General features: G+C 47.8%; 1 protein-coding gene across 2 annotated transcripts in view; it reads right to left on the reverse strand.

The window, feature by feature from the left end:
* SPTBN1 (spectrin beta, non-erythrocytic 1) overlaps nucleotides 1–8,690 on the reverse strand; it is a 117,564-nt gene extending 108,874 nt beyond the window's left edge. The window contains exon 1 of one of the 2 annotated variants that reach the window (XM_066316618.1): nucleotides 8,610–8,690. The gene's annotated coding sequence lies outside the window, so the exon portion shown is untranslated. Of the gene's footprint in view, nucleotides 1–8,215; nucleotides 8,484–8,609 lie in introns of those variants that run through there. The other variant, XM_066316617.1, reaches the window with a different exon arrangement.
* Nucleotides 8,691–8,958: the final 268 nt, after the last annotated feature.

The following is an 8,958-nucleotide window of genomic DNA, read 5'->3' on the forward strand; positions in this document are numbered from 1 at the left end:
GAATGTCCATGTGCTCCTCACCTGTCAGCCCTGCTGCAGCCAACACATCATTTGTCTTCTCTGGGCTTCTTCCCCACTCCTTCAGAGGAAGAGCCCACAAAGCCTCCGAAGTTCTGGTTTGCCGCAGTGAATATCCAAGCAGGCATCTCCAGATCCCACTCTGGCCCTGCAGCTGATCTTTGCTGCACTTGCTGCAGCAGCATAATCTCACTCAGGACTTACTACCTGATTAGGATTACTCTGCCTAAAAACACAGCTAGATAAGAGCTGTGTGCCCCCCGTCACCTGCCCACAGAGAGGGATAACCATCCCTGACTCTGAAATTTTGGGATCTTGTCACTTTTTATACAATCTTTACATCTCTAAAATGGTTCTGAAACATAACTGAGCAATACAAAATTATCTCAGATACAAGTTGGGCTCAATGATCTCAATCTTTTCCAACCTAGTTCATCCTGTGATTCTGAGATGTTCTTATTTCTCTATGAAGACATTTTAAAACCCCAAGTCCCAGACTGTGATGATGTAAATGGACACAACATCCCATGCTGGGATGTAGTTGTGTAACTTGGCACAAGTGGGGATTCAGATACTTCATTCTCAAGCTTCACAGAGCAAGAAGAATCACAGTACTGCAATGAAAATGAGCATGGAAGGTCCCTTTTTTCTTACTAAACAGTGAAGAAGTAGTTTTGAGTCTCATTCCTAAGGTGACGGATAGCACAGATTATTACTGCACCATGGGGACTTATCTGGGGAACATATCTTTACTTCTTTGTGGTATATGTTTAATGCAAACTCACCTTATTCTTGTTTGTCTAGCATACAATGAGAATAGAGCTCTAAAAATAACCTACTTCCCCCCCCTCTTCCAGCTCCTCGTGGTAGTTTCACTTATTATTAGCCATTATTCACATCTCTTACATAAACTGCAATTTCTGGAAATTTTTATGCCTCCTGATACAAAAGCTGAAAGTGAGCAAGACTGCAGAAGGCAGAGCTCACTGAAACTCCAGTGGGTTGCCGTTTTTCACCTCTCTTTCCCTTTTACCCGGGTTTGATGTCATTGTGTTCCTCCTTGGAGCAGCAATAAAGCTCCTTTACGCACCCGGGCAGCTGCAAAGCTGGATCAGTGGGGCACCTGGGGTCAGGGAATCCCCCCGGGGGGCGCAGGGGTGGCGCTGATGTGCCACATCCTCCTCTCCAGCCAAGCTCAGAGCACAGCTACTTCATCCTGAGAGCCCCAGCTTTCCCCTCCCGAGGGGCTGTGGAGCAGGGTACCAGAGAGCCTGGCAGCTGGGGATGAGTGTCCTCACATGGAGAATCTCAGCGGCACAGGGGATATGACACAGCTCTGCTCCAAGCACAACCCCTGTGGATCTGATTCCTGGGGCCAGGGATGGCAGTCCTGGTCCAGGCTTGCTGAGAGTCACACCTTGTGGGGCTCAGGAGCTGAACTGACACCAGGCTGGCAGTGCACACTAGAAGCTGAGGGATATTTTCCACAAATGACCTCTAATCCATTTGCCTTTCCAAGAGCGCAGCTTGTCCTCAAATCTGCAGGCACCAAAAGGTCACGACTTACAGCACTCCAGACTTTTTGTTCTCAATCTTATGATTCCCTGACAATCCCACGCTTATATTCCCTTTCCCAGAGCTCCTTGTGCAGGTCCCTGCAGCAGTGCAAACACACATCCAGGGAATGGTTATTTGGATCCGTACATTCCTTGGGCAGCCTCTCACCAGGGCTAAACAACCACCTGCTGACTCAGGATGTCCCAACCTTGCTCCCAACCCGGCTGCCCCCACACTTTCCTCCCACTATCCCATTTAGCAGCCAACTCATCCTCTTTCCATAAGAAACTAATTCAGGCACCCCGGCTTTAAAGTTTAACTGGCTTATGCCAACCACTGAAGCTGCACAATCAGATCCTGCCCTCGACTTGGGGCTGAAAATCAAATTTGCTTCTTTTTCCCCTTAAAGAAAACCGGTCTGCAGTGGTAAACCACTGCTCATTTGAATACCCAAACACTGGCTGTTTGCATCCAGGGGCTGGTGCCAAAAGCCTGTCACCCACAGCCAGCCCAGGCACGTCTGAGGCCACTGAACTGATTCATCTCTGCCTTGGTACATCCAGACTATTCAGGATGAATTTGAAGAGGCTCCTACTGACCCACACTGAGGTAAAACCCATCCTCTTTCTCAGTCAGGTGATGATGAGGATGGTACAAATGGCTTTTCCTGTGCTGGGACTTGTGTGGTTTCACCGTAGCTTTTTCCCCTTTACCTGCAGCCAAAGACTTCAGAGGGACTTAAGATGACTGCTCTCAAAATGTAAATGGAATATATTACCAGAAAAACCCGCCTGAACCCTCAGTCAATAATCCATTTTTAGGAAAGAATTTGTGCGAAAATGAGGTAAGTGATAACTTTGCAGATCTCCTGTTATCCACAGTGCTATTTTAGGGAGAGTGTGACTGCATTGGGCTTGTCGCAGAGTCCTGCTTCCAATCTCCTGGCAGATCCCCAGCACATTCCAGCATTTAACACACAAGGCTCGTTGGGATGCAGTCCCACTTATCTCCCAGACACATTGACTAAGACTTTCCCACATAAACTGACCCACCCTTTAGTAGCAAGAGGTCACTCAGTACAATCAGCCTTCAAATGAGGAAAACAATCAGGAAAAGCTTCTCTGATGCCAAAAACACCAACAGAATAAAACACAACAGGCTCCAGTGTTTGTTTTATGAAAACTTGAAAACTGCAAGGCAGATTTTTCAACTTGTGATAATCAGTGTAGCCCCACCAAAGTCAACCACGTTTCTTTCAGGCCCAGGACCTAGCCTCTTAAAAGCATCTAAAATTGCTATAAGAATACATTACTCTAAAAAAAGCTTTAAAAAAAAGGTAGCAATTAATCCGTCTTTTACTATGATGAAATTGTAGAGAGCTATTCATGGCATTATGCCCCAAAAAAGGTTACAATGTTTTTTTACATTATGAAAAAGAAGCAACTGTAAACTAACCAGGTTATCTTTATCCCATGTGGGCCTACATAACAAAGAATTCCTGTTAACTTATGGAGCACTCTCCTGACTCCCTCACTGCATGATCCAGGCTCTATCTAGCAAAGGGTGATCTACTGGATGATCCTCCTGGATCAAACATCCAGACTTTATAAGGCAGATATAGGCCCAAAATAGGTTCCTTTCCAAAAATGAACTCCAAGCTGCATTCCAGAGTTGCTATAAATGTGTGTGCCACTGGCACCCCAGAGCAACAAGCCATCCAGCCCATCTGCAGGGACCGGTGCAGATCACCCTGAAACATTTTCATTAGGTATTTGTTTACTAAGAGAAAAGTCAGTGAAAGCCCTTGGCAAGAAAAATCTCACGGTTGGTTTAGCTACTGACAAAAGCCAACACCTGGAAAGCCCAAACCCAAATTCTGTGGGTGTTCAAATAAATCTGTCTATGTTAAATTAGTTTACATAAAGCACGCAGCACCTTTTCCCTTCTAAGCCAAAAACCAGAGGAGCTACTTGCTATAATCAGCTGGGGCATTTGTAGCGTCTAGGCACTAAGCAAAATTGATTTCATGAGTGGGAAAAATCAGCTTTTGGTCCTGGTGCACAATCGCAGAGTGATGAGCTCCACTGTATTGCAGGCTCTGCCCACACTGTCAGAGCTCACCGTGCACAGTTTCCTCGCCCCTCCAAACACAAGGCTCCCTTTCATCATGTAAGAACCAAAGGCAGATACCCCATGTCATTCCATAAGGACTCAATTCGCAGAGCAATAGGATTAATACAGAACAAAAGGGAGGAACTTACAAAACCAAAAGCTGCAGACCTGGATTATTGCTGGATGGCAGGAAATCCCCACAACTCCTTGAAAACGACCTTGACCACGTTCTTGGGACACTCCTGCGGCTGAATCCCACAGCAGAAACTAAAGACTTCCCAACGATGCCAGTAGATCTGGCTTGGGAAAAAAGTCTGCCTGGGATAAACTGGGTAATCAGTATAACCTTAAAATGTCAGGGCCAGGCTTGGAGAGGAACCTCTGCGTCACCTCCGAGCACCTCCCAACAAGGCACAGCCCCTGCCGCCTCCAAGGAAGGGGAAAAATGGAAAATCCAACTCCACCATTTTGGGGTGGGGCATGATCCTCCCTGATCTCCGCAGGCACCACTGCAGCCCTGGCCGGGAGACTTTAGCACAGCCATGACCTCAGTGGGATGCTGCTTTACAAAACCTCGAGGCAAGCTGAGAAAACAAAAGCCAGAACTAAAGGTGTCTGAGTCCCCACAGACTGAGGGCAGGAAGGATCACAACAGCCACTCCAGGGAGACTGAACACATGAAGCATAAATGCTTTATTCATTAAGAGTGCTGCTTCAAACCCATTAACCCCATGCCAGTCGCTCACATGGGCAGTGGGGCACTGCTGGGTGGCTCCAGGTCTGCACCTCTTCCTCCCCAATCACATCCTAAACCTGGGTCTGCAACTGCATCTCTTCCCAGACCCCACATCTCATACAGAGTAGCAGCTGCCCATTCCAGGGATCATTCCACATTGTATTGAGACACGACTAATGAAACCAAACCCAGTGGCCACACTAATCAAACTGAGCTGTCAGTCAATCCCTATTCCTGTCCTAAAAATAAAATACAAACATTTCATTTTTCAAGGGAAGCCCGCAGCTTCTCTCATGATTTGTATCTGTGTTTCCTGTTCTCACAGAGAAAGAGAAATTGTTTCCTCTGGTGCACAGCTCTGGACACATGAACAAAACCAGAGAGGAAATCCAGGAACATCATTCCTGAACGTGATTTACAGATCACAGGCAAATTGCTCAGCAGGTCTGGCTACTTCTCCCAAAAAGAGAACAGCCTGTGTCTGGAATCCCAGTAAACAGAAGAAGTGCTAAATTTGGAACATTTACCTGTGAACAGTTTGGTGGCAGAGTATTTTTAGCTCTCAGGACAGAGTGTTAATGGCACACCTCTCCTGTTCCAAGGGCACGGGTATGACCAGCAAGGCTATTCCCAGTATCCAACAAGTGTGGGTCAGCATCTGCTACCACAAGGGCTTCACATGCAGTGCCTCTTTCGTTCAGTCCCCACTGCCCTCTTGACATGAGGGGCTGCTGGACAAATCAAACCAACTCACTATTTCTTTCTAAAGTTCGAGCACTCAGCACATTGTGGAATAAAAGTGGCTGCACAGCAGTGTAAATGTGCTTCTCTGGTGGCAGTGGTGACACACCAAAGGGGTTTCTGGTAAGCTAAAACACATGCAGCTTAAAAAACAAATATAACTTTGTGCAATGTAATCGGAGAGTAAATATATTAAACAATCAAATAATGTATTAAGAGAATAGCAGAAAAGTGAAAATACATGACAAAGTAAGAACATCCTGAAATAATCGCTGTTCAACGAGGAAAAAACCTCACAGAGAAGATGATGAGAAAAATGCTAACACTGATGAAAATATAGCTCAATATAATAGCTCAATATAATCCTCGACCTTAATCTGTCCTTGGACATAGGGAGATGTACACAACCCCTAAGCACAACCTTTATACATTAGTGCATACCTTTCAATAATCACATACATTTCACTGCAAACAGAAATACCACTTCCAGACACAGCCCTCCCAGCCATAAAACCTGTTATGTACTCAACCCTCACCTAACAATACACATCAAAGCTTTTTCCATGCAAAACTGGCCTTTTTTAATGAGGAACTGACAGTAAAAAGTGAGGCTGGGATTAACAATACATGAAAAAGAAATAAAATTGGACAAAATAGAAAAAAAAGCCGCCTGTTTAAATATATATATAGAATTGATCTATGTCACTCTGATTAAGCTATTGAATAAGTTGGGGTTACTCGACGTAAGAAGAATTATTCTTATGTCTTTCTTGTTTTAAAAAAACATCATCTCTCTGAAACCCTTTTTTCATTACAGGAAAAGCCTCCAAAGGTCCAGCTGTAACTGCCGCAACATTGTATTCATGTCCATTAGAAAAACAAATTCACAACAGATCATTTTAAGAGTAATAATGAAAGGCAGACAAACGAAAACCACATGTGGGTGGGGGGAAAAGAGTCCAGCAGGGAGTCCCAGGGGGAAGCAGGCTCCAAACCAGGCTCTGCAGGACACGGACTGGATCCCAATGGATTACACTCCCCTCAGCGTGGAGCTGCAGCTACTCCACACAACCGGTATCTGGTCAGAACAATCCGACGCGAGATGGTTCCTCAGGTTTAAAGCAAGAGAAGGCAACTGGATTTCCACATCTCACACCTCTAGGCCAGATTCCTGCTGGTTTCACTTGGGAAAGCTGCCAGGAGCCTCAGCAGAGGTAAGGGTCCAACGTGCTGGCAAACTCCCCAGCTCCATCAGCTGGGAACAGGAGCAGCCCACGGCAGGAGCTGATTTGCCAGGAAAGCCCTTATGGCTCCACACAGCTCTGACCATGGAGAACAGGCCTGGTCTCATCAGGAGCTTCCAGGCACCACAGGAAAGAGCCTGCACTGCTCTCCTGCACAGATGAGCCAGAGAGATCCGAGGGCAGCTGGAGGCTCCTTGCCCTGAAGTCAGGTCACCTGTCTGGCCCCGGAGGCTCCAGCACTTCCAGAGGTATTCCTAGACTCGAGGGAAAGGGCAATCAGGAAGTCTGTGGCCACAGCCATCAGCCTGGGCAGGATTTAGTAGCTGACTCATGGCTAATGGGCAATGATAAACTATTGTACTGCTTGTTCACTTGTGCCCAGATCAGATGACTAAGGACTTTAGGTGCCTATAGAGATTAACAGTCTAAATAACTTTTGCAGTCTGACCCTTAAACACCTGCATAAACAGATTTTTTTCCTCTGTGTTCCATGAAAGATGTCCATGCACTCCTTGCTAATGAAATACAATTATTTTGCAGGCAATCCAACTACAAATATTACATCTCGTAACCGACCCACATGAAAAATAAATCCTTAGTCAGGTGACGTAATGCAAACAAGCAATCCAGGCCCATCCAGTAACGGGGCTTTAACTGATTCCATTTTATAGATGATGAAGGAAAAAGAAAGCATCTTTCATAAAATGGTTTGCCCTCCTGCTCCCCAGGGGCTCTTGGAGCAGCACACAGGAGTATCCTGGTCTCCATATATACAGCAAGAGGGTTTGGCTGCTCTCTGCCCCACTCCTGACTGCAGGCGGGGTTCAGTGACACGCAGCAATTTCAAAAGCTGCAGGATCCGTGCCACCACAGAGATGAAACAGCATCTCTATCACTTTTTGCCACATGGCTGCTGCTGCAAGCCCTTATTTTATCCCAAAATGCTGCATCCTGCTTCAGTGAGTGTCATTTGCTGCACTTAACCTGCATTACAGAAAAACCCAAAGCAGGTTCTGTTCCAGAACCTGACCTCCTGATTCCACATTCGTAATTCCATGCTGATGCTCCTACATGAAGTAACAAAATATTCCCTATTTTCTTGCCTCTTCAGCACTAGTTGTGACACATGAGGCAGCCCCTCATCCCTCCTCACAGCCCTACAACCACTGCTAAGTCATGGAGGCTTCACTACAGCCATTTCTGCTCTCCCCAGAAACATGGAGGGGCGAAAAAAACCGTTCAAGGATAAGAACGATTCTTTACAAATCACATCCCGCTGCCATCACCCACCTTCCCAGCCCTTTATCCCATTCCGTTTTCACTCCTGTCTCTCTCTCCAGAGCCTTCTAAAGCATATGCGAGTCCTTCCTTCAGCGGAGTTTTCCTGCAATGGCCTGAGGAGTCACAGCCTCCCCTGACACTTCCACATGGCTGCTATCTCTCGGAATAAATTCCCCTCGCTGCTCTGCCTCTCTAACCCCGGCTCCAGGGAGCATTGTTCGCCAAGATGCCTGTAAGCACGATGCCGGGCTGCGGGAATTCCAGCTCTTTTCCCGAACTGTTCAATAAGCAGGTTTCATAATGCTGGTATCCTGTCAATAAAGGTCGAAGGATGAGCCGAACGCTCCGGATCTTGACAGTTTGTGTTTATTCCCTCTCCCTGCAGTCCTTTCATCTTGAACATTTAGCATTTGTAACTATGGAAAATGTGGAGCACAACGCAGAAACACAGATCACTACTCACCTCTAAAAAAGAATGCCATTTCATTCACGATTAAGACATCAACATCACAAATTCGATACTCACTCTAGCTCTGTATCATCACTCCAAAAGGAAAAATATCAGCTACCGAATGAAACGTCAGCCTCGGTGCCATGAACAAGGCTTTTTTTTTCAGAGCTGCTGCAGTCTCACAATCTGTAGCACAAGCCTGCCTTTTTTTTTTTTTTTTTTTTTTTTTTTTTTTTTTTTTTTTTTAAATCAGGCCTGTACCCACCTAAGAGCCAGAGCCAGCCCCGAGACAACCGAAGCAAGCCCACGCATTGTGCCGCTCACTGCGGGCACCGCGGCGATGGCCGCGCCCGGACCGCAGCCGCCCCGCACCGGGCTCAGCGCGGCGCCGCCGCACACAAAGCCCCGCCGCGACCCCGCGCCGCCCCCCGCGTCCCGCCCCGACCAAGGGAAAGAAAGAAGGAATTACATGCGTCTAGCAAGGAATACCGCAGGAGCAGCAGTGGAGCCGGGCTCTCCGCACCGCACCGCGCGGGGCGTGCGGCTGCGCGGCGGAGGCGGCACCGCGGGCGGGGACGGAGCGAAGGGGAGGGAGAGAAAGGGGCGGCGGCCGCGGCCCCCGGGGACGGGCCGGGGCCGCCGCAGGGCAAGGCAAGGCAAGGCAGGGCAAGGCAAGGCAAGGCAAGGCAAGGCAAGGCAAGGCAAGGCAAGGCAGGGCAAGGCAGTGCAGGGCGGGGCGGCTCTGACAGCGCCGAGCCCGCTGCGCGCCGCTGCGGAGAGGCTGCGGGAATCGGCCGCGCTGCGCACACGCGCCCGGG

Source organism: Sylvia atricapilla, chromosome 3 (genome assembly GCF_009819655.1).
Source record: "Sylvia atricapilla isolate bSylAtr1 chromosome 3, bSylAtr1.pri, whole genome shotgun sequence".
Taxonomy (NCBI): domain Eukaryota; kingdom Metazoa; phylum Chordata; class Aves; order Passeriformes; family Sylviidae; genus Sylvia; species Sylvia atricapilla.